This window comes from Harpia harpyja, chromosome 2 (genome assembly GCF_026419915.1).
Source record: "Harpia harpyja isolate bHarHar1 chromosome 2, bHarHar1 primary haplotype, whole genome shotgun sequence".
Taxonomy (NCBI): domain Eukaryota; kingdom Metazoa; phylum Chordata; class Aves; order Accipitriformes; family Accipitridae; genus Harpia; species Harpia harpyja.
The window spans coordinates 14,523,930-14,548,418 of NC_068941.1; the positions used below are offsets into that span (position 1 = coordinate 14,523,930).

The 24,489-nt window shown below is 43.2% G+C and overlaps 1 protein-coding gene and 1 long non-coding RNA gene across 4 annotated transcripts in view; one reads left to right on the forward strand and one right to left on the reverse strand.

Annotated features, from left to right (window-relative positions):
• Window positions 1-24,489, reverse strand: part of MAML3 (mastermind like transcriptional coactivator 3) — a 267,035-nt gene that overhangs the window by 194,326 nt on the left and 48,220 nt on the right. The window lies entirely within an intron of this gene.
• On the forward strand, window positions 7,416-8,964 carry LOC128154763 (uncharacterized). The gene is made up of 3 exons (XR_008239420.1): window positions 7,416-7,806; window positions 8,000-8,105; window positions 8,886-8,964. It is a non-coding gene; the product is annotated as an uncharacterized LOC128154763 (long non-coding RNA).

Genomic DNA, 24,489 nt, shown 5'->3' on the forward strand with positions numbered 1-24,489 from the left:
TTATAACCAGCAAAATGAACTACAGGTACTACAGTCTCCTGTGGACTTACATCATTAACCTGCTGCACAGTTAGCAAATTAGGAACATCCCTGACAAGTTGCCAAAGAGCCTTCTCTGAGCAAAGGATGGGCATCCCAGAATCATGCTCTTTTTGGCAAGTGATCCATACTATCTAAATATTTGCTGGCCACCGTGCCAACAAGTCCCTCTTGCTCCTCAAGGCCAGCTGCTTTCCGTGTTCTATATAAACCTGACCAACATTTCCACGTTCAGAAAAGCATAGCCACTCTATACAGTGATCAAAGCAAAACTTAATAATTAATAAAAAAAGCACTGTGAAGCTTGCTGGAAGGATAAAATACGGGTACTTTCCAAACAACAAGAGGAAACCAGCTTCAGAAATGCCTTGGCAAGGTCTAGAAAGTGAGATATTCTTAAAGTGAATCTGGAATGACCAAACTTAGTAATTACATATTTTACCACAGAATGTACATATCTAAATCTTAAGTCTTTGTGTGCAAACAGATAGGGCTTTGCCATGCTGTTGCTCCAGCTTTATAACAGAATTATTCCCTCTATGTCATGAAAGTTAATTATACCAACACCCAACTACAGAAATGGAGTAGAGAATCTGGATTGTTTTTTCATCCTATGCCTGTCTACATATGTTAATATACGTCTATATGCACACATACCCACGAACACGCACGTTACGCTGAGATAAAACATGAACAGAACAATGAGGCTTTTGTCATCTTTAATACAGTCCTGTTATATATAAACTTTGCAGCTTAAATATAAGCTTAAACCTGAATCTCTCACATGCATAAAGATATATACTTATTTATAGCTACACCAATGGGGAGGCTGCTGAGAAAAGTAGAACATCTTTGGAAAAAGTGGGTGGTGATAATGCAAAACAGAATCCGCTTTTCAGTTTTACTGGCATCTCTGGTCTATGAAAACTGTGAACGTGAATCCCCTTTTTCTGCCCAGTGGAATTCTTTGAATCATCTACCATAACCCTATCTTATCCGCCCTATGCCCTCAATTGCAATTCAGGAGTTTGGCTGCATTCTGGCCATCAGAAAATTGCAGAAGGAGGAATGGCAATGGGCTCCTTCACACTTTGCGTTCTCTTACAAGCAAAAGAGCAACAGAAAGCAGGCACTGCTGGCCATGAAGTTGAGTTCAAAGTTACCTTGCCCCACATTGAGTGAAGATCTCTGAACTCTATGATTGCTGGAAATACTGGGACACTGCCTCAGAGCTGAGGGTGCCTTACAGAACCACCCAGCCTCCCCTACTGTTTAGTATCTGTGGCATAAATTTTGCTCTCATTTCATAACTCAGGGGAAGGGAACAAGTTCACTATTGGGAAAGTCCGTCACTTGAAAGACTAGTGCCTCAAAGTTTATTACTCACCAAAAGGGAAGTAAATGCCTGAGAACAGGTCATAGGCTGCTGGGCTGGACCCAGGCGCGCTGTGTTGTGAGTACCAGCACGGCAGTATCAGATAGAGCACAGGACATGGTCTGTCTGCAGTAAAGGCAGACTTGACTGGAATTTTGTAAAGCTTGACAGCAAATGCATTGTGGTTTGTGGCTTATTCAGCTCCATCTTCATCCCTATTTTTTTTTCCTCTGGCCTTTTATCTGTAAGGGTCTTCAGGGAAAATTCATGTGTTCTGCATTATAAGCTTTAGCAAAGAGTAATTCAAGAGGTTTGCTATACACAGTTATATAGTCTCTAATAGCTGGTAACCCATCATAGGTTGTGGTTTAATGTGTAACTCATGTGTCTGTCATGGGTATTTTGCATGTTATATTTCAACATGTAACTGCACAGACTATTTAGAGGCTATTTTCATGTATCCTCAACCTGGGGTTGTTCCTCTCCGCTCACAGTAACTGCAAGAAAAATAAAGCTGCGTCTGTCTCCTCACAATGAAGGTGATGGGAAACAGGAAACAATGAAAGGTCCAAGCCTGACTCTCAACTTGCTAAACATTGCAGGTAAAATTGCATTTCACTGCAGTCACCACGAGGCCTGCCACTTCCTTTGGTAGCACCAGAATTCCACCTATGCGCATGCTGTCTTGGCTTTATCCAGGCACTTGCATCATACCAGCCATGCCAGTTTTAACTACAGCTTTGAAATACTGCAGGCTAATTTCAATATTTAACACTACATTAGAAAGGCTCAGTGAATGTTACGAACATGGAACAAGCCTCCTGTGCCTGCCTTGTGTAGGCAGAGACTTTGTGAAGGCAGCTTATACTTGGGCAGGCTGCACAAACTGTTCAGCTGTTAAAGAAATTTTGCTGACCTCTTGTTTAAGTTAACTGCAGACTTACAGGGAGATTTGTAAAACATCACTGCTTCTAATACCTTCAGTTTATAATCGAATAACTTGTTCATGGCTCACCCAAATCGGTCAGGCATGAAAAGTTTTCTGTGGATAAGGCAGATAAAACAGTTGTATTCACTCCCATTCCCTGACCTTAGTTGGGCTGTTGGGATTTTGCATGTTGAGTCAGGCAGAGAGAGCACTTGAAGAATGGGGTTAAAACTAAGTCAGCCTTTCTGTTCTCTCTCAATGGTTTTCGATCGATTCCAACCTCTGCTATTGTCAGCTCAGCACAGATCCACTGTGAAGTTTGCTTTTCTCTGCCTCTTGCATTACAGCCCCTACCAAGGACTTTGCGGTGCTAGAACCACCTGACAATTCTGTTCAGGCAAGAGAGACCCAACGCTGCTGCTCCACTGACATAGCAATGTTAATAGGAGTAAAATCTTGGTTTTGTCATTGAAATGAATAGTTATGACTTGCTGGATGTGCTGGGAAAAGATCTGCTGAAACAGAGGGAATCGACTACGTGGTTTCACCTTGGGAGCAGCTGTATTCCAGTCTAGAAACCTGGCATGTTGTACTGATGCTCTGATATACTCATCTGTGGGGCCTTGCACACAAACAGGAGAAGAAAAAGATCCTTAAACGTAGAGGCGGCACAACAAAGGTTGGCTTTCAACACAGCAAGTATGGGAGGAGGTGTTTCCACATCCTCTGGAAGAAGTGGGAGGCCGTACAGAAGCACACTATGGGTCTAGTGCGACACGCAGACCACCAGCTGAAATGTTTCATCCACAGCGGCAGACTGGCAGCATGACATATCATGTTATCATGACTGTGGGGATAAAAATATATCTGGGGGATATATGAGTTATGTCCTACCATCTGAAATCTCTGCAGGCCCAGTAACTAAGCAACCTCTAAACCTTTGCGTTCCTCATTAGAGTAATGCAAGCCCATTAACTTTGCTTGGACTGATAAGGGTCAGAATTTAACCCAGTATTTCCGAGCTGGCTTTCTCTTTCCAGTGCTGTCAAAAATCACACATGATTATCCCACAGGGTACCAACAGCCAAGGAAACACCCAAAGGAACCCAGTATTAAAGGAGACTCAGCTTTTCATGCCTCCCATCTGTAAGGGAACTAACATTGTTGTGATATTTTGTATGTAAACAAACAAACAAACAGAGCCAGGAAACACTGATTTTCATTCACACCTCTGTCATTCCCCTGTAGAATGGCCCTGGGTACATCACCTATGTCACCCTGTTGCTTCCTCTCTCTTCCCTATGCCACTGGTACTGTGTCCGCATGCCTCCCTCCAACCCTGTCCAACCCACTAAACACTAAAAATGGTATCAATTAAAGCAGAAGATTAAGTGAAACGGAAGCAGCAAAAATGCTTGCCAGGCATCACCAGGTGTTTCATTAATACGCTCCATACCTTGCCTTCAGTTTTTCTATTTCAGCCCCACTCAACAAAGCATCCTTATTAGGATGCAATCCAAACAAGTACTTAAATGCCTACTTAAATGCTGTCATTAATACAGATGGTTTAAATACTTTTCTGAATGAAACCCTTTAACTGTAAGCTCTTCAGGACAGAAAGAATGCTTCAGTTTTGGCTTACACAGAATTGAAAAATCAGAAGAATGCTCTTCACGGCTGCATCGGTGGCTTGCTGACAGCACACACAAAAAAAGGAAAGATCTTCTCACTTCCTCTCAACTTTGTGCTTTGGATGTTAAAGAAGGAGCAGACAAGGGAAACCACTTACAAATCTCATCAGACAGACCACTAAGCATATGCTCAGAGAAAACCCATGGAGCTGCCATTTCTGGAACACAATTACAATCATTCAACGTCAGAGTCTTCACTTGTACAACAGGAAAAGTGCTGCTCAATCCATCCCAAAAGACATTAATATGATTTGTTGCCTGCCCAGTGCTTTGAGATAGAGAGTCCTCTTTATGCCAATACTAAAGTTACCAGAACCTCTTTTTTCCTGAGTCTCCAAGTGTTGTTCATGACCTCCTACTGTGGGTGGACTACCTCCTCCTGCCAACAGCTGAGTGCAACTTCCACCAATGCTTGTGAACAGCACTCCTTACAGAAGGCAAAGGGGCCACCACAAAGCAACCACAGATGATCCAGAAGGGCTTCATGGACCCTGCAGCGCTCCCGAGCATCGCTACTCTTAAAAGGGAGTATGCTCAAGTCAGCATTTTTTTGAGTTCGGAATTGCACTTCTCCCTCCCTTTCCTTTCAATCATTTAATTAAATCTTTGGTAAAACAATAACAAACAACAAAACACCCCCGCCCTCCCATCTTCCATTTCCATGGCAGAAAGTACAGCACACATTTTGATTAGGAAGCCTCCCTCCCAGCTGTGAACAGACTGAACTGAAATTCATGAATGCGGCAAGGCCATGAAGAATATGTGCATATTGTACAGTCTTAAGCACACACAGGACTCTGATCGTGGCGGCATGTTTTGTGTCATTTTAATGACGCACAGCCCTGCTAGCTTCCCCCCTCTAAAGCTTTATGTAGGAGGCATAATTATGTAATAAAATTCCTGTTTCTGCAGCATTCGCCCCGTACCAACACAAAAATGCAGGCTTTATTATTCTTCCCAGCTGGTAGGCACTGAATTACTAGTGTTTTAACCCTCTTTGCACTAAACCCTCAGTTTCATTTCTGATTCACAACAGCAGGAGAAACAGCCACTGATCATTTCTGTTCTCTCCACTTGTGAGGCTGATTCTTGGCCTTTGAGATCATTTTTATCAGCTCATAAAACACCTGCTTGTTAAGGATCCAATCTGTTGCCCGGGGAAACTTTTAGTCATTGTGGTTGAGTTGCTTCCAGGACTGGGATGCCTCACGCTCGGGACAGAGCTACTTGACCCGGTTTTGCACTGTGTCTGCACCGAGAAGGATGGCATGCACGCTGCAAAAGGGCAAAGGTACAACCGAGCGCTACGTTATGCTGCTCTGTTGACTACAGGGCCTCCGTAAAGGTGAGACCCTACGTATGTGATTGATACCGAAAGGGTAACTTCCTCTGACATCTTGGTTTCATTCCTTGAAAGAGCAGGGGCCACAGGCTCGCACGCCACATCTTCCCTTGCTGCAAGGAGCCTGGTTGCTAGGCAGTCTTTGTTTCTGAATACCAGGGCATGGGTTTGCTTTTCAGTACCCTGCTTGCTGTTACTCAGGGGGGCAGTCAGTTTGGAAGAGCTGTTAAGCAAAATGCGGACTGAAATCTCACCGAGATAGGAGCTAGTGGCCAACAAGCCTTATTGGTGTCTTTTCGACCAAATGGAGTGCCCTCTCTATTGTAGAGGAGGCATCCACACCCAGACAGCAAGATGGTGATCACCCAGAAAGAGAAGGCCTCTTACATTCCCAGATTTACCCTCTTCCAGCCAAAACATTAAAGACGCTTTACGACGAAGGTTTCTAACCAGATGCTGCCAAGCTTATGTCTGAATGGGCAAGCGTTTACAGTTAATTACCAAATAACCCCTCTTGTGGTACTGGAACTCCCACGGATGATTTGGAAAGGGATCAGGTACCTGGGAACGTGCACACTACTGGAGCAGCCTCAAGCAAGATCATGTCTTGACATCTCCCTCTAGTGCCTAGCACCAGAGACCAAAGCATGCCCCAGGACAGCTGGGCAAGGAGGTGCAAGGGTGCTCACACAGCTCCTCTCCCCGTGCCGCAGAGCGGAGCCTGGTCCAGCCCCGATAACGCTGTCCTGGAGCTCCAAATTCTTCCACACCTGGGAGAGTGACCTTCCAGCTGAGCTACACCACGTCTGACCCCTGTACTTCCAACTCTCCTCCCTACAGCGCAGCGACTCCCAGAGCCTTCCCCCCAGCTTCCCTCATTGCACTGATGCTGCCCAGCTCAGCTAGCAAGAGGGGACAGGATTTGGTCCGTCGATGAGGTACTTGTTACAGAGAAAATTAGCCACCAGCAGGAGCACGCCCAGGGGCAGAACCTGAATTCTGCAGGCTTCAGAACAGAATTATGCCCCAGCGTTGTGCATCTGTATATCATTTCCACAATTACGATTCACAGCAGCTTTCTTACTAGAGAACATGGCTGTCGCCGCTTTAACAATACTCGTTCATCAACCCTGACTGACCTTCATTCGCAATCTCCCTGAGCAAGTATTTCCTGCTACCTGTCTGTGGTTGACTCGAAACACCCAGCAGCCTAATTCCGGGATACAGATACCTCTCCAAGCGTTTATTCACATAGAGCTGTGAACACGATCCATAATCTTCCCAATAATCTGCACTGAGTAAGGGCTGCTGAGTCACTATCTTAATTTTTCTGTAGGCATGAATTTTCACAGCCCACCACGAGCACAGTGTAAGCAGTTCCACAGCAGCACAGACCAAAAGAATAACCTTAACATGAAGAAAGGAGGGGTCCTTTGTTATCATGGACCAAATGCCTAAAACCAATGAGGAGTTAGAGGACAAGACCATCTTCCCCCAGCCCTGCCCCCTGACTAATCTGGTCAGGCTTACTGCTTCCACCAGCTCTCCTCCAGGAGGGCAAATGGGGAAGATGATCCCTTGTTGGTTACTGGTGTCCTGGGCCATTTGTGCTGCTAGTTAATGGAGCTGTCATCCATTCATCCTGGATCGGGTGCTATAAATATGCTTTCGCTTTCATCAGCAACCTCAGTTAACAAAGTTCCCCACAGCATGGAACTCCAAGGAAATTCTGCATTCTTAAATAAAGTTATAGACAGAGTTGTAAAATCTTCAGCTCAGCTCTCCTTTCGTTCCTGTGACCATTTGTTTTTGTTATGTAAAAATGTTTAACTGGGGGAGGAGGCAGAGGAAAGAAAACTTTTTTAAAAATCAGGAAGACAAATTCTGCCCTTTCTCATTCCACAGCTTCCTCTCTATACACACACTTAAATAAAAATTGTTTTTTGGGGTTTTTTGCCTGAGCAATGCCACAAGAGATAGTGTGAAACTGGGAACAGGCAACAGAAGAAAAGATGATCTGACCTTTGACTATAAACAGCTTGGCGGGGCGGGGGGGGAGCTCAAGAAGGTTTTTCCTCCTGTGAAGCTTCAGGCAGCCACAGGAATGTATCTCTAGGAACAGGCTGGCTGCATAAACTGGATAGAACAAGTTCAGGGCAGTGTTGCAGCTTGCTCTGACGCCATGTCGGAGGGGGAGAGGGAGGGAGAGTTTCAGCTAGAGAGGCAAGCAGCTGCTGCGGGGCCGTCGCTCGCACCCTCGAAAACAGCAAGGCAGAGTGCAAATTCTGGTGGAGTCCGCAGCAGAAAAGGGGGGGGACGGCTACAGAAAGCAGAACGGCAGGCTTTTGTTTCTGTAGCTGCTGCATCTCCAATCCGTGTGCTGGAGCCGCGTTTGTTGCCAAGGCTTGGCTGTGGTCGTGAAGAAGCTTGGGTAGGGCTGGGATCAGGCTGAGACATGAAGCTGTGTCCCTCAATAAGCAGGGCTGGGATAGCAACGTTTCCACTTTCTAATGATAAGTCTTATGAACTTTGTATAACAGGAAGATCAGTGTGTGGGTGTAGTTATGTTGAAATTAACTTAAGTTTAATCACATACAGCAAATGGTTGGTTTTCTGTCTAACAGAGTCTGTGTCCTCCAACGAAAGGACTTGCCTGAACTTGAAAGTTAATTCAGATTAAGGTAGGACGTGAAACTACAGCACAACTGTTGATCCTGAAGAACTGCAACTGTGAGTATCCCCCTGTGGAACAAGAATATCTTGATCCAGTTTGGTTTAGCTTAGCTAAACTGGGTGACAGTGTAAGTCACACTTCCGAGAGGTCCCAGAAACCATCAGTTCCTTGCACGGCTAAATTCTTATTAGCAGATATAGTTTCTATTACGTACAGTTAATGAAGTAGGATTTTTTTTTTTTTCTTTTGAAGTGGTAAAGAAAAAGGAGATTTTACTACTCTAACATTTTACTGTAGAAGTCCAGATTTACTTTGTTGGGGTTTTTTTGTGCGTGGTGGTGGTTTTTTTGGCTGAAGAACTGCCCATACTTGTGAGTGCAGTTTGACCTGCTAAGAGGATGCAGTTGTTGCTGAGTTTGGTTAGGTCTAGGACCACTGTGCCAGGACAGCAGCTGACATCCACAGCTCTGTTCTGGGATGTCTAACCTCAGCACTTGTTGGCCAGGCCAAAGTGAATGTACATACTGCCAATAAGCAGTGTTTTATGGCACAGAGCTCCTTTTATAACACTGGTTTTATACTGCCATTGCTTGACTAACTTCCACAGAGGTAACATTGTTATAAAATAGAGAAAGTGCAAGGTGAATCAAATCCAGCAGTTCTCAGATAGAGCCCAGCGGAATGGTTTTTCCTCTCAGTCGCACTAGAGAAACTCTGGAGCATCCCTGTACAACAGGCCCCTGCAGATACAGACTTACACTGGTACTAATGACTTTCAACTTGGTCCAGATGTTTAAAACACCCTCTAGGAAGGTAAATTTATATTCATTCTACAGATCCCATTGATGATACGACCTGATGCACCAAGAATCTAAATGACATGCCCAAACCTACAAAAGCCAGCAGAGAGAAGGTAAGGAATACCGAGTCTCTTACAGAAGACAAGAGAAGTAATCTGAGCTCTCTACACTGTCGGTTCTATGCATATTCCTTACAAAAAAGCCAAACCCACCATATTATTTATATTATTTTAATTCTTCCTAATCTGGAAAGCAAATCTAGTAATTCAAATATTTTTTCTTTCAATTTACAAATGTTAAAGATCTGATTAAGTAGTATATATCTGTAGTTGTAAGCAATGCTTAGCTTTTTCATTAAACAGGACTATAACAGAAGTTTTTATATTCTAAGTGTGTTTGTGTGCAAATACATTTCTCCTGCAATGGTTAATTTGCAGGAAAGAAGGAAACGTGTAGTTAGCACAAATGAAATCAGCACAAAATGACGGGAAGGGAAGACAAATGAAAGTGCTTTAGAAAGGCTGTTGGTAATGGTGTGCTCTTTCAGATAAAGATTTTTCCATGCTTCCCTTCCAGGTTAGATTGCAATTCTCTCTCAATAAGTTTAGAAAGCCTGGGCCAAATTCTTCCTCAGCGTAATTCCACTTGGATTGATTATATCAGGATGAATTTAGCCTAGTGCTTCAAAATCATGCTTCATTTCTTTCTCGGGTAAATCTGAATATAAATTATGAACCTGAAGAATGAGATAGAGCAGAGGTAAGTAACTTGAAAAACAACGCATCTCATCTTTCTGGCTTTAATCAGGCAAAACTCCAAGACAAGTTGTACCTAATTAGAGGTAGGGTTTTTCTTCCCTTTTTAAGGCCCACATTACCTGTTTCTTTTTTCTGTTTCACACTTGCTATTCTTACAATTAAAATTTATAAGCACTATAATGGAAATACATTAGAGATGAAAAAATTCTTTTTCAGAATGCCTTTTCCGCTGTTTGTGAATTGCCAGCTTCACTGTGGTACTACAGTCAACTTCTACTATAACTGCAGGCTCATTGCACAGAAACAGCCAGCTATAACATAGTGACACTGTGGTTACAAAACCCTAACTGGCAGGCAAGTTTGGACAAGTGCTGTCTCCAAAACAACTTTTACTACGTATTATTACTCTTTCTTTTTCAAAATATAGTTCACAAGATTTCATGTCAACTATGTCCTCTTAAAGACCATGGTTGTCAGCTTCCTTGTCTTTTCCTTTTGTCTTATCTATTTTACACGCTCTGGCTTCGCATCTTCTATAATGACCACTTACGTAGCTGGAGTTTACTATGTTACCAGAACTGCAAAGATTTAAAAAGGATTTAAGCATTAGAACTGAATTTTCTTCCCAGTTGTATGAGGATATCCTACTGACAGGCACATGTTTAAAAAAAAAACAAACACAAAAACAAAAACCAAAAAAACCCGAAAACACAACAACAAAACCACCCAAAACCCCCCAACAAATCCAAAACAATCAAACAAAAGCAAAACAAAAAACCAAAACCATTCATTAAAAATATTTACAGACTTCAAAAGAACTGTTCAAGTGAGAATCAAGAGGTGCCCCACCACCACTTAATTTTTTTTTTTTTTTTTTTTTAATTCTGGCTGATGTACAGCCAGATAATGAATGAACTTGAAATACCTAAGATAGCTATTAAGTTTTTGAGGAACCACAGTGAAATAAAAATCACTTCTGAAAACTTTTTTCCAAGTCATTTAAGTTTCTTTTCAGTGCTACGTAACATTTTTCCCTTCCACTACGAAAAAAATATACACGTGTACAAACTCACACACAAAAAAGTGATGTCTGTGGGAATCAAGATGAAAACTGAGACTGCAGGAGGTTAGGCACTAACACAGAGAGGACAACGGAAAAACATACTGGGCTCGTGACTGCCCTCTGCTACAATCTAAACAGGTGGGTCCTCGCTCTGAGGCCACATTTTGTTATTTGGGCTGAAGTGGATAAAGCCACACACAAACTTCTGCTGGTGCTATTACAGACAGTGGTGGCAGGGAGAAACCAGCTCCACTCCAGTGCACATCCCCAGGGAGGAGAAAGCCACAGGGAGAGCAGGAAGGGGATTAAGTCCGTAACGCTTTTGCTTGCTAGAAGTACACGCCGAATTCTGGCAGATCAGATTTCATCACTGCTCTAGTAAAGAGGGCCTATATTTGCCATTTCACGTAGACAGAAGCCTAAAATACAGAAACTCTATTCCATAGTCCCACAGATGGGCAGAGTGTGCCCTTCCCGCCTTTGTAAGCGGGGCATGTCATCAAAGGCCCTTCTGGAATGGGGCCGAAGTTGTTTAAACCATCGCTCTTTCGATCAGATTTACATTTCCCACACTAACCTTCACCTAGTTTATTGCCAGGTGCCTTTCCGCAAAACGGGAAGTTTTCCTTTGAAGGCCCACTCTAAGAAATCTAGAGGGGCAGTAAAGTTAAAGCAGAAGCCATGGCAACAAAGGGATAAACTGAAGTGACTGTTCCCATAGGAAAAAAAAAAAAAATAGCCTGAGAGTAGCTGTCCAATGAGGTTTGCTGCACAAGCATAAGGAACAGGCTGGGAAGCTGCAGAATATAAAGAATTCCTGCTGTGTTTCCCCCAATGTGTCTCCTTTATATTCAAGAGCGTTCACTAAACCAGTTTCTGAATGCATTAGCTTTTCACATCTGGAGACACAGGTTCAGTCGTGCATTAGCCTACACGTCTCCATTTCTTCCCTAAAAAAAAAAGCGTATCCATAGATGAGCAGGTATCCAGAGGAACCCCACAATAACAGTCAGGGAAAACAATGCACCTTAACTTCCAAACAGATAGAATCTCGCTACAGGTTTTCAGCATCTCTCATGTTTTCTTATGAACTGCACGCAAGCTATAAAAAGTCTTCTAGCTTTTGGAACAACTCTTTTGAACATGAGAATGTACAATCATAGAGAAGTATGAATGAGTATTTAGGAGATTAAAAGTCACACTTAGGGCACAAAACCCCTTACCAGCTCACAGCTACTGCAAAGAGGAGCTCCCACGTTCTCTTGCCATCCCGTCTCTCACTCCTCCCAGCCATAGCTCAAAGCTTACTCTGTGTTGCACTGATTCTTATCATATCTGCCAATGAGCCATTTTAACTTGTTAAAAGGGTAGAAGGCTGGGGGCAGCTCAGGAAGACTACATAGATTTCCAGTGGTTAAAGGAATTAAAAAAAAAATTTAAAAAATCTCCTGAGATTGTCCTAACAATTGATGAAAAGGTGAGGAAGTAGAGACCAGGAGAAACTGGAAATGGTGGGGAGAGAAACTCACACACAGAAAAAGTATTTCTTTTCTTGCCAGGTTTTTCAGCAAGCCATCTTTGAGCCTTTCGGAGAAGGTTTGAAACCAACAGCAGAAAGCTGCTTGCTGTGCCGCTGTGGAAAACTGGGCAATTGTGGGTGCAGACCAAAACTAGGAATGGGCTCAACCACAAATCAAAACAAGTTAGTAGACTGTAGATCCATCAGTTGTTTCTAAACAAGAAGGTCTTTGGTTGAAGAAATCCCTTGACTACTGATTATCAGAAACTGGAGGGATATAAGGCAGGATGTAAGGAGGATCACTCTCTGCCCCCTTGGGATCTGCTAATGGCCACTACCAAAAATCAGAAGGCCCCATACAACTTGGCACAAAAGCACCCCAGAAGATACTGATTTTTAACTAGTTGCGTCCCACCCAGAAAGGCCAGCAGACATGCATTAGCTAGCTGAAGCTGTTTCTAGAACAAGGCTATTCTCCAAGCATGGATCAGAGCTAGACATAACCACTGCTGACTTTTTCATGCAAAGGTGACTGTTTCACCACTGAGCCTCTTGAAAAGGCTTTCGCATGACTACACCACAAATACTTGAACATATTGTCAAATATTTACTATATGCCTGGTCTTGCTTTATCTTTGGGCACCACCGTCAAAGTCCTTACACTTCAGTGGATGTTTCCCCACACTGAGGGTTCAGCCGGACTAAGCGCTTTGGAAACTCCTCTTGGAAGGTTTCCCGGTTCTTCTATACAGGCTTGATTGACAAGGCCAATGTTGTATCTCTTTTAAGGGTTGGTAATCAGGCTGCTTAGCCCCTCTTCCAGATCATTAGTACTGTTACTGTTCAGTACAGTAGTATGACCCCCTAGGTGCTCTGCTGTTAACATTTTCCCAGGCTAACAAACCAGCCTTTTCCCCTGGTAAGAATCTGCAATTTCTTTGCTTCCTATCGAAAATGGTTTCTAAACCTGTAGTATGACTTTAAGACTCGCCCCATGAGTACGGGCTTTCCCTAACAGCCTCTTCTGAGAAACTTTAACAAAAACCTTTTAAGAGTGTAACTAAGTTGCAGTACAGCTAACATTTCTCCCACTATTCACTATTTTAACTTTTTCAAAGAATTCTAATATATTAGATGAAGTTTACTCTTACAGAAAGCTATGCTGTTCTGCGCCTCAGGTACTTTATAATGACATCTGTAATGACTCTCTCAACAATTTTCTTAGGTACTTAAATGAGGGTCATGAGTTTATAATTCCCTGGATCACCCTTATCATCTTTCCCACCTCAATCAGAAGAACATTGGCAATCTTCCAAATTCTTATTATAGCTGTAATGATAAATTAAATCACATTTATTTGGGGGTTGTTTTTTCCTGGGAGGTAATTCAGCTAATACTAAAGAAATTAACTACTGAATCCATAGATTAATGTAGTCCAAGTATTAAAAATATTAACACTCTCTACATTTACATACACATATTGGTCAATCTCAAAGCGCTTTAAAAACAAAGCCAGTATCTTTATCTCCATTTTGAAGACAAGGAAAATGAAGCCATAGACCCCGGCATTATGGGGCAAATTTACAAGCAGAGTCCAAGCCTCATACTTGTATCATTGTCTGCTAAATCATGTGATTCAATGAAGTCTTATCAACAATAAAAGCATCTCTACTCCTGCCAACTCTTTATCAAAAGTAATGCTAAGCTTAAGAGGTATCCCTCTGTATGGAAGACCAGTGTAAAAATGTATTTTACATTCTAATTTTCTCTTCTTAATTGTCCCTTGAGCCTCATGAGCTATTCAGGCTCATCAGCTCTCCAGTGGATTTCTAATATAATTCTGGAAGAAATTACTCTTTTTTTTTTTAAATATATTTGTCCTTTTAACTTCCTTTCATCCATCTTGGTCTCTAGCTTTCCTACAAAAGCATATACTGCACTCTACTTGCATGACTCATGTTGAGTTTATTTCCCCCTCGCCAAGCTATTTCTCTAGCCTGCATAAATATTTGTCCCTTCTCATTTAAGCATATTTTTTAATTTTCTCTCCTTCTGCTCTTTTCTCTCCCATTTCACTATAAAGATAAGTGTCATCATTCTGTGTGATGCTTTTATTCATACAAACATCTAATCACATTCAGTAGTACCAAGCTGATGGATGCAAAGATACCCTGCAGCCATCAGTTTGATGGAGTAAGCAATTAGGTCCTTAATTTTTTTTTTTTCCTGGGCCAGATCCTCAAAATGGGCTAAAACAGAGCTGTTCAGTGCAGCCAAAGACTAAGAGAGAAGCTAGTCTTCCTCCTATTAAGTCAATGGATTACTCCACCTTGTTTCAGGCTCTTTTCAATTAGTTTCCTCCGTCTATTCTGGTAATGGCAACCTGATATTCTTTCATTTATCCTTCCTGAAAAAACCCTTCTTGATGCTAGGCATCTCATTAACATTAATAACTTCAGTGTAGATAGCATCTTTTATCTAGAAGGATCCCAAAGAGCTTTGGAAACTCTACACAGTTTCATTCACTGAAGTGACTCATCCATGAACAGAAGGAGGATATGCAGCAGCTGTTTATCAGCACATGGAAACATGGTGCACAATAGGATGGGAGTTGCAAATTGACAATGGAGTGAGAAGTTAGGTGAACAAAATATAATCATTGCACCTGGAATTGGGTTGGACATTACTGTTAACACCCTTTTTCTAGGAAAAGTGTTATGGGATAGCTGCTACTAACAACATTTTTTTCAAATTCTCAAGTAAGCAGTTCATCCAAAATACACAAGGTGAAATCTCAGCTCTTGCTCCAGTGCTTGTGTACCAGGGGAAAAGGGGAGGGAAGCCCTCCTGCACGAAAGCTCCCATGACGTGGCAATAGTAAAAGCCAGCTCTATAGCTCATTTCATGGTCCTCCTTGGAGGAGTTTAAGCTGTGATATAAACCAAGCATCCCACGAAATGCGTTTCAGTAGGCCCCTACCATACAGGACTGCAGACCTTCTGGTAGTGCTGTGGTCCTGTGGCCAAGACAAAGGATCCCAGGGTACACACTCACTTATGAGCATATGGTGGTTTACTTGGGACAGCTGATCAAGTTACTTGCTACATGGATAGCTGTGTGTCTTGTAGCTAATCCTGACTTGTAATAATAACAACGCCATCTTTAGGTAGGTGGACATCAGATGCAGTATACCTAAAACATCAGGCTGTAAACCACAGATTCAAAAGCCACCGTGAGCAGCTCTGCCACCCATACAGCAGAAATGCAGAGAATAGCTCAGGGTGGTATCTTGGCCAGTTAGCCTAATATAAGTCATCTCTACTTATGTGTCAGACCACTAGGCTGTGTAAATAATGTTGAAGTTGCTTCAAGCTGCGGATCAGCCCAAGATCAGGAGCATTCAAGTGCAGTTTTATTCTGCTCCATACTGTACTTTTCTTAAAAACAGACACTCCATGTAAACTATCCTTTTCCTTTAATCTTTGTCATGCAGTTAACACTACAAGACCTGGACATGGACTCAATGCATTTAAGCTGTAGGTACTCAACTGTTATGCTTTGTAAGAGTGGCATGTTTTTCAGTCAAGTTATCACTTTTCCATCTCCCCCTACAACTAGTCATATTAGCATCTCCCACCAAACAATGGCCTGCCCAGCCTAACAATTTAAAGATGCGATGAGACAGCATTTCACAGTACAGTGTAACCACATCCCTTTCTGAAGATAGCTACTGCAAGACATAAAACGAGCCATCCAAATGGGCCAGACATATTTACTTCTAGAATGAAATCTTGCATTAAAACTCAAAAGAGCCTTCCTCTTGAATACTTCGGAAAACTAAAACCAACCCCATTCCAAAATGTTATTGTTTGGGGTCCTGACAGACTCCTTACCCGCTCCTCCAAGCTATGTCCTGTATCGTTTACAACCTGTTTACATTAGTAGGCAGATGGAGCCATTATTGCCCTTCTGGCTGATTTTGCCTGCTCTTTAAACTCTTCTTGAGATGCTGCACTTGCTATCACTGCTTTGATCCAGAGACTGACAGCACGCTACTTACTGCTGCAGCTTTACTGTCTGTCCTGGAATTTTTATCCCTGCCGTTTCTCTACTTTATAGTCCTTCATGCTGAAACACTCCTGGAAGGGAGCTCCTGGAATCTTTTATGCAATGCAATACTTTTCCACAGGTAGAAACAACTTGCGTTTTCTATAGAGTTCGTTATGTGCCAGTATTACAATATTCATTGCCCACGCTGTGCCTCAGACACGCCAGTCCAGTCTGTTCTGTGAGAGCATCAGAGTCTCTTGCTCCAGGACTCTCTTCTACTCAGTCTCGAAAATCGAGTAAAGAAGGAAGTTTTGGTTGTCACTTACGAACATTAGCAAACAAACCATTTTCACCTGTTTATACTGCAAGGCAGGATTGAAACACACTGAGGAAGCCCAGTCAGTCTTCCATGCTATGACTAGTGTTGAATCTCAATAAAGGAATAATTTCCAAGTTAAGGATAAATTTTATATATATATATATATATACATACTAAAAAATAAACTACTCAGTAAAATAAACCCGTATATCTTCTATCCATTTAAGTTATTGCTGCCAGAGTTTTTCTTCAGATGTGAAGGAAGTATGTCATCCCCTAAACTGGTCAGGGTGAAACCTACATTTTTAATGTGTAAGCATCAAGACCTACAGCTTATCAGGAATATTAGATCCTATTTCTAACTTACAGCTAATACTATATCCACCTTGTATTATTTCTCTCCTAAGAGCTCCTACCTTAGGGGGGGGAAAAAAAAAAAAAAAAAAAAAAGGCAGCTAGTCAATCTTAGGAGACGACATGACAAATGACACACATTTCAATAGGATTTAACAATAAACAGCCACTTCAATGAAGACAAGCCTTCCCCCACCTCCCCACTAAAGCAGAATCAGACAAGAAACTAAGTGAGACATGTTAAGAGAGAAGCACTCCAATTAACGTGTTACAGCTCCTTTAAAGCAGGGACCAAAGGGGGCTGCTGCTGGGGATGCTGGAGGATGCAGGGCAGTAATTGTCACTTAGGCACTTCACTCCCCGCCGCCCGGCTCCCTCGCAGCCCGGTTTATCTCTCGCCAATTACTGCTGTCATTTGCATTTCAATGTGTGCCATCAGGAGCCGGGGCAGAGGCACCGGCCACGGGGAAGGCAGCGAAGCCAACCCTTTCTCGAGGAGGCGGGCTGATGCCCCGCCATGTCATTTTGGGTCCCGGCCCTCCCGGCAGCCCCCTTTGCTGGGTGGACTGGGGGAACTGGTGGGGCGATTGCCGGCGGGTCTGTGCCCACTCCAGGCTGCCGGCATCGGCGGGAATGGGAAAGATCCCCCCCCTATGAAAACCGAGAGCCTGCAAGAGGCCGCAGAGGAAGGTTTCAGGAGGAGTTCGCGCACAAGAAGAGGCGCGCTGGGCTGCCAACCGCACCGAGTCTTGCTCCCGCTGCATCTCCCGATGACGGCTTTCGCGTTTTCTGCTCAAAATTCATTCGCGCTGCAAAGCTGCGTGGCGGGCAGGACGCAGGTACTTCACTGCCTTTATGCTTTAGCACTTGCGCTCCTGTAGCGCCTACAAGCAAGCCCTGGCTGCGCGTTAAGGCCCACGATGCTAGGAGCGCGTATAGAAGCAGAACAGAAGCAGCCTGGGTTGCCCACCCTCCATGTAAGAATGAGACAGGTAAAGGTCAGAAAGCGCTCTCCGAAAAGGAGAGGGACGGGTTGGCTTTGCCGCTGTGACACAGATCCGCCTCAGAGGATGGCAATGAAAGGTCCGTTCTTGAAAATGTAACAAGTGAGAAACGGGGCCTGCAATATGGCTCCAGTAGATTAAGGAGACCATCTTTAAGGAAAACGACAGGAAGGACAAGGCTGGGAAGGACCTTAGCCATAAAAGAAGTTATTTTGTGCGTAACGCAAATAGCAAAAGGAGCACCCAGTGAGGTTATTCAGACAACACGGGCCATGTTCAAAGAAACAGGGTGAAATTTTGTGTGCGTGTGTGACAATAATTTAGAAGTGACATTACAAGAGCCTCAACAAGAGCTTGTTGAGATGTCCAGAAACAAAACTAGTATCTTCAGCAAGATGAAAGTGTATCAGCTCAGTTGTCTTAAAGGGGGAACTACAGGCTGTGGCTAAGCCACTTCCATGAAAGGTGCCAGAATTAAAACGCCAACATTTTAACTTGGAAGAAAAGGAGGCAGTGTATCACAAAGGAGCAGACGTGAAGGTCGTGCGCTACGGACAGTGGCTCAGACTCTTTTTTCCTGCACACGTGATTGCCTTGATAGGACATACAGAAGGAGATAAAGGATACCTGCACAGAAAGCTTGAGTGGAATGAAGAGGTTTCTCTAAAGCACAAATTCAAAAAAGCCATCACAGAGAGAGGAAGAACAAGGAACGGAACGGAGTCATAGCAGACAAAGGAATCCCTACCAGGGAACGGAAAGCGTACTTGAGCAGGCTGAAGGTACTGGATCGGTCAAGGAGGAATGAGGATGGAACAAGGGTTCTCAGCTTCTCGGCTAGGGAACGGTCATGATACACATTCCTGGCGTGCTATTACTTGGCTGCACAGAGCTGGGAGTGGATGCGAGAGGGTCTAGGATGAGACTGGGGAGGCTGGAAATCCAGAGGGCAACTGCTGACTGCATACTCGGTGGAGGAGCGATGAAAACACAGCACTTGCAGCTATTCATGCCTGTTGCTTTGCTTCCTAGACAGTGCACCTTAAGACAATATCACGTAAGTTCATCAATACTTAACGGATTCCCTTCCCTAAAGGTTGAAGCCTGCCTATTTGCAAAGTATCACAACTGAAATTTACCACCCAGTTTTAGAGGGGTTTCAGCTCTTTAAACAATCCATGTACTTAATAGTATTTGGAGCTCAGGGATCAGTCTTCCTAGCTGACAGAAAAGTCAGCGCTTGCCTCCATTTGTCAGCCCGCTCTGACATCTCATCAACACACGAGGTGCAGCAGATACCCCTGAGGAGAGGGAAGAACCACTCCAGCTAGATCTAATTCAACATGGCCTCTGTAACTGAAACAGGATTTCTTCTGATTTCTGCAGCCAAAAAGAATCAGATGTACAGAACCACCGGTTTTATTTGCTGACAAGATGCATTTCCATGGGTTTTCCCATGAGAGAGAGAATTAAAAAAAATTCTGTGGGCAACTCAGACTGTCCACCCACTGCACAAATGGAGCGCGATACAAATAGCCAGCAAGCGCAGAACAAATCCTACCTCCTACTTGAGAGTGTGTTAAGGAAAGGTTGTTTGTCACTGATGAGCTGCAATCATAGGGCTATAAACTATCCATAGCATATCCAAGAAGCATTTTGTTCCATGCTAACCAAAGAAAATCGGAGATAAAAATCAAACCAAAACAAAAATACACTGCATGACTTCTCTTCTTAACTAGCCACCAGAAAAGCAACGGAAGACTAAGATTTGCTGTGACACCTAGATTGCTGCTCCCAATTAAGAAAAGCATGTGCGTGTAAAGCTCACACATGCAGAGCTTATTTTCCCCCTACCATCATCAAGACCCCTCTCCTCGGAGAAAAAGGAAAGGATATTTAAATAAGTAGAGCCAAAGCAGCTTCTAAAAAGTAAGTAGCCAGAGCATGAACTATGGTTAATTGAAGGCCAACACAAAAGTAATTTGCCCTTTCTTTTGTTTCTTTTTAAGTGTTTTTAAATGTTTTTGGGGCTGACTGTATATTTGAAACCCTCTGTATTAATAAGCCGATCAGTTACTGGCTCTCTGTCTGTTAAACTGAGCCAACAAACTGCTCTTTTCTCTTTTGTCTCCAAGCCAAAAGAAACTTTTATGGGGAATAAGTTCTCTCCCTCCCTCTGCACTGAGTCACAACACAATGGTGATTTGGAACCCTTCCATTTATCACCAGGAACAAAAAATGCTAAGCCAGACAGCAAACAAGGGTTTGAAACAGGGTCTCTGGAACCCAAACTCCCACCACGACAGTCCGCACAACTCCTGACTCAGGCATTCTGTCTCTGAACACCACCGCCGCACAGATAGTGCTATCCTTTGGTTTCAGTTCATATTGGCTTGGCCGACCTTGTGTTCTCCCACAATTCTGTATTATTGAAGTATGGTTTTCTTCTGTTACAAAATGTAACGCAGCCTTTTGTTTCTTGATTTACCAGTCTGGTTCTGCCAAACTCAAAATCTGCATTTGCGAAGTATGAGTTTTCCCTGCACTTTTAAAAGTGGAAGAGTGGTCTCATCCAGGCATGGAATCTATTAGGTGAAGAAGTTCCACAGAGGGAATTTCTTAAGACAAGTTGAATGACAGCTGGGGAAGAAAAGTCTGCTGGAATCATTTGGGATGACTTCACTGACTGACATTGCTTCTCAAAGTGACACAGCAAGACAGTCTGGACAGTAGCTAAAGACCAAGGCTGGCTCCACATGACACTGCCCAAATGCTCCACTCCAGGCTTACCCTGTTAACCCCACCTTTAGCAGCCGGTCCAGACAGCTCTCAGGTAGCTAAAAGATCTCCGCCATGGAGGGCTCAGCTTCCCATCAGCAGATCAGCTGAACTGGTGCACATTTGTGGTAGCCTCTGTCACCTCTTGTGGAGCTTTGACTAAAACCTGCTGCTGCTCCCCGTTTCGGTGTCCTTACCATACAAACTGAAGGATGTATGTGCTCCCATCCTACCCAGAGATGACGGCTCCCTTAAGAGCACACAGTATCTACCCTCTATGTACCAGCAGGTATGAAACACTCTCCAAGTATAGTTTTCTAGAAGGACATTGCACCTTCTCTATATCAGCCTAATGCATTGTTTTAGTATCCATCACCACCGCCTTCACATGCACAATGCCCCTTCATACTGAATTCTCAGATAATTATGCTATCTGAACAGCATGAGCAACAGACAAAACAATAGCTTGACTGGTTAGGTTATGAGAGCTGTATATTGGGTCCTCCCAACTGAGATAGACTATGGCCTTGGCTGAGTGGCAGTAATTACTTGAAGGTTAAACCATAAAAAGCAAGACAAATTCCAACGAAATCCTGGACCACTTTGAAGTAAGATGCACAATACAGCCTGTTTGCCTTTCTGCCTGCCCCACATCCCCAAACAAATACAATCAGTCAGACAGTATGAAAAATCCAGCTCTCAGATTAATATTGCATATAGTCTTCTAGAAGTCCATAATATGAAAAGCACAGGCAGAATCGCAACAAATAACTACATTTTTTTTTTTTTAACCCACATGGGACAAAACACTGCTCTTTTGGGACTGTGATTTACTGTTGCATCAGAGGCAGAGCTCCTTCTCCGGCATGCATGTGCACATATCATCTGAAACAGCTGAGAACATATACATTTCAGTTTCCCTCCCACTGGTCAGTCAATTTAATTAACAGCAATCATTAATTGCTACAGCAGGCAGAAATAACCTGGCTATAATTTACATCTTGACAGTAAGCAATCAGCCAGATTTCCAGAGGCAGACAGCACTCACTGATCTTGGAACTTAATTGAAGTTTGGGTGCTTGGCACCTACTGGGTTATATTTCAATTTCAGACTTGGCCTGTTTCCCAGGATTTCATGCCCCCCCCCCGTCTCTTATTTTGTGGGTCATAGCTGCTTCTTTTGCTTAAAGTTCCACCCCCCCGCCATTTTCTGCTCTTCTACATCTATGGTTCATTTCCCCCTTCCTACATCTACTGTTGAAACCCTTACAGCTTATCTTCAATGTACAAGCTGTAACTAATATAGGTTGATTGTACACGATTGATGTAGGACTCCAGCTCGAGCTAAGTGTTGTCTTTATCCAAACTATCTGGACCAAAGTTGCAAGCTAAAAAGTGTCTGTTACAAACCCTGATGGAACACCCAACGACGATCTAGCTATTTAGTGCTATTACTCTCAACACTTCCAACTGACAAATAATATTTTACCATGTAGCTCTGACAAGAACTAGGCTACCCTTGGAGGAGTTAGCAACTCAGAATATAGGTATCGTGACCTCCGCTGCAGTGGAGACACAGTTTGAATATTGATCTCCATAATTAAACCCTTCTTTCACACATTATTCCAATTCTGCAGAAATAGGATTAGATGGAGGTGGAAGATGTTGATGCTTACGGAGCATACAGAGAGTGTGGAGGCAAAAGAGGTATAAACACAAGTCTCTGCTACATGCTTCAACTCCCTCACTGCCAATGTGTTCAGTTCAAGGCAATACTTACTACATATAGTAGATGAAACATTTCTTCAATCCCAATCCCAATAGTTAATGCATACTCATAAATGAATAAGAGATGCCGTAATAACTCCAAATCCCATAAGCAAAGAAGCACTACACTGTACACAGTAAACTCTATTAAAAGAAAATTAAGAATGTAAAGTCAAACCCTGGGAAAGGCTGGAAAATGTAATTTTTCACCTGCACAAACAATACTTGGCTACCAAATATGTGAAGTAGCAAGTGCACCAAGTGCACCTTTTTAAAGCTCCCCCCCCCATGTACAGTTCAGCAGAGAATGCTCCTGCTTTTCATCATCTAGTTCCTTGTCTCAAGGGAACTCAGAAAAGTTATTTTTTCCTAGCAAACAGAAATCTAAGAATTTCCAAATCAACCATACACAGTACACCAACTTGCTTTTATTATGGAAGAACAATTCCATATTCTACTATGTAATACATCATTCAGTAATTTTAAAACCTGGGTGCCTGAAGTTAGGCTTCCAGAAGTTCCCAGAAGTGTACTTAGGCACTTAAACAAGAGTATTTGCCTGGAAAAAGTATACTCCACCTTTGGAGCAGAGAGAGGCAACAAAATGCAGCATTCTTTTTTCCTGCCTTGACAAACAGTCCAGCCTCACTACACCCATCCCAAATGCATTGCAAAGGGGTTGTAGTAGGTTTGGGGGTTTTTTAGGGTTTTTTCCACTACATCACAGATCACATTTGCTCAAGTACTCCCTTCTCTAGGAACTTCTCTTCACATTCAAGGCTCTTCATAGCCTATCTCTTCCTCCCAAATCACATTTAGACCTTCACCTCTGATCAGCCCATGGCAGACACTGACCCCTCTCCGCTCGTTACACTGTCAAACAAATCTCTTCAAGCTCTTTCATGTGCTCTCCTTCGCGCCTGTCAGAACGTCTCCGTAAACTCTTGTAAATCCTCAAATTCCTCTAGTGTTGGGATGCTATGTTCTGCCTGCTATCCATCTGTTGTCTCTTTTTATACCTGGAACACAACTGTCTTTTTGTACAGCACCCAACATAAGAGAGCCTTGGGCTTTGGCTAAGCTCTTCATACTCCAGTTAATACAAGAAAGTTAAGAGCAGTAGTAACAGGGAAACTGCAGAAAGGTTTAATAGATTTGACCACTTACAACGCTAACCCACAGGAGCACATAGTAGTCCCATTACCTGTGCTGGCCTTCATCAAAAATAGTTGCACAAAAGCTTCAGAAATCATCACTATCCTCATCACCTCCCCTACCACTTGGGCAGTGGCCTTTTTACCTTTCTTCCATTACTGCTAGAAGGAATGGAAAAAACTCTGCTGCTGGAATTCTTTACCCTGGTCCCTGAGGGCAGGTGTGTTTTCTTCTTCTTCTTCAGCATATTTATTATTTCCTTTACTGTGCAAGGGTATTTCCAAACAGATGGAAGAGTTGCTCTCCCTAGCAGATGATAATCCAAAGGCATATGGAGGACCCGTCAAGCTAGCATGACAGTGATGGCCTGCTAAAGGCCAAGCTTTGGTATGTGCTTTTGAAGAGCACAGAAACTCTCAGAGATGCAGAATGTCTGTCAGTCGTGGGAATGGACTATGTAACTACTCCATCTTCATTGCAATCTTTACCCATGCTAGCTACATTAAAGCCAGGATAAATCACGCTAGTCTACACCACAACTGCAGCTTCTTGCTAACGTGTGAATAGTTCTGGCTTTCCTCTGGCTGGTCCAGGGCACATGTTGACCAGTAGGAGTGTGTGCATGTAAAAGCACATGCTCTGATCCCCTTTGTTTTGTGGCACAGCTGCACTCCAACTGACAGCGTGTCAGTGTTGGCATCACTGGCAGAACAAAGGAGACAAAGGCTGATAAAGGAGAGGGAGACTTTGTTGGGCTCCTGAAGCAGCAAGGCGGGGGGGGGGGGGGGGATAAAAATCAAACTTTAAGAAAGGATGCACCTGGACCAGGAATAATTTTTAAAGGAGGCGGCTCTGCCCATCTGGCATGTGTGA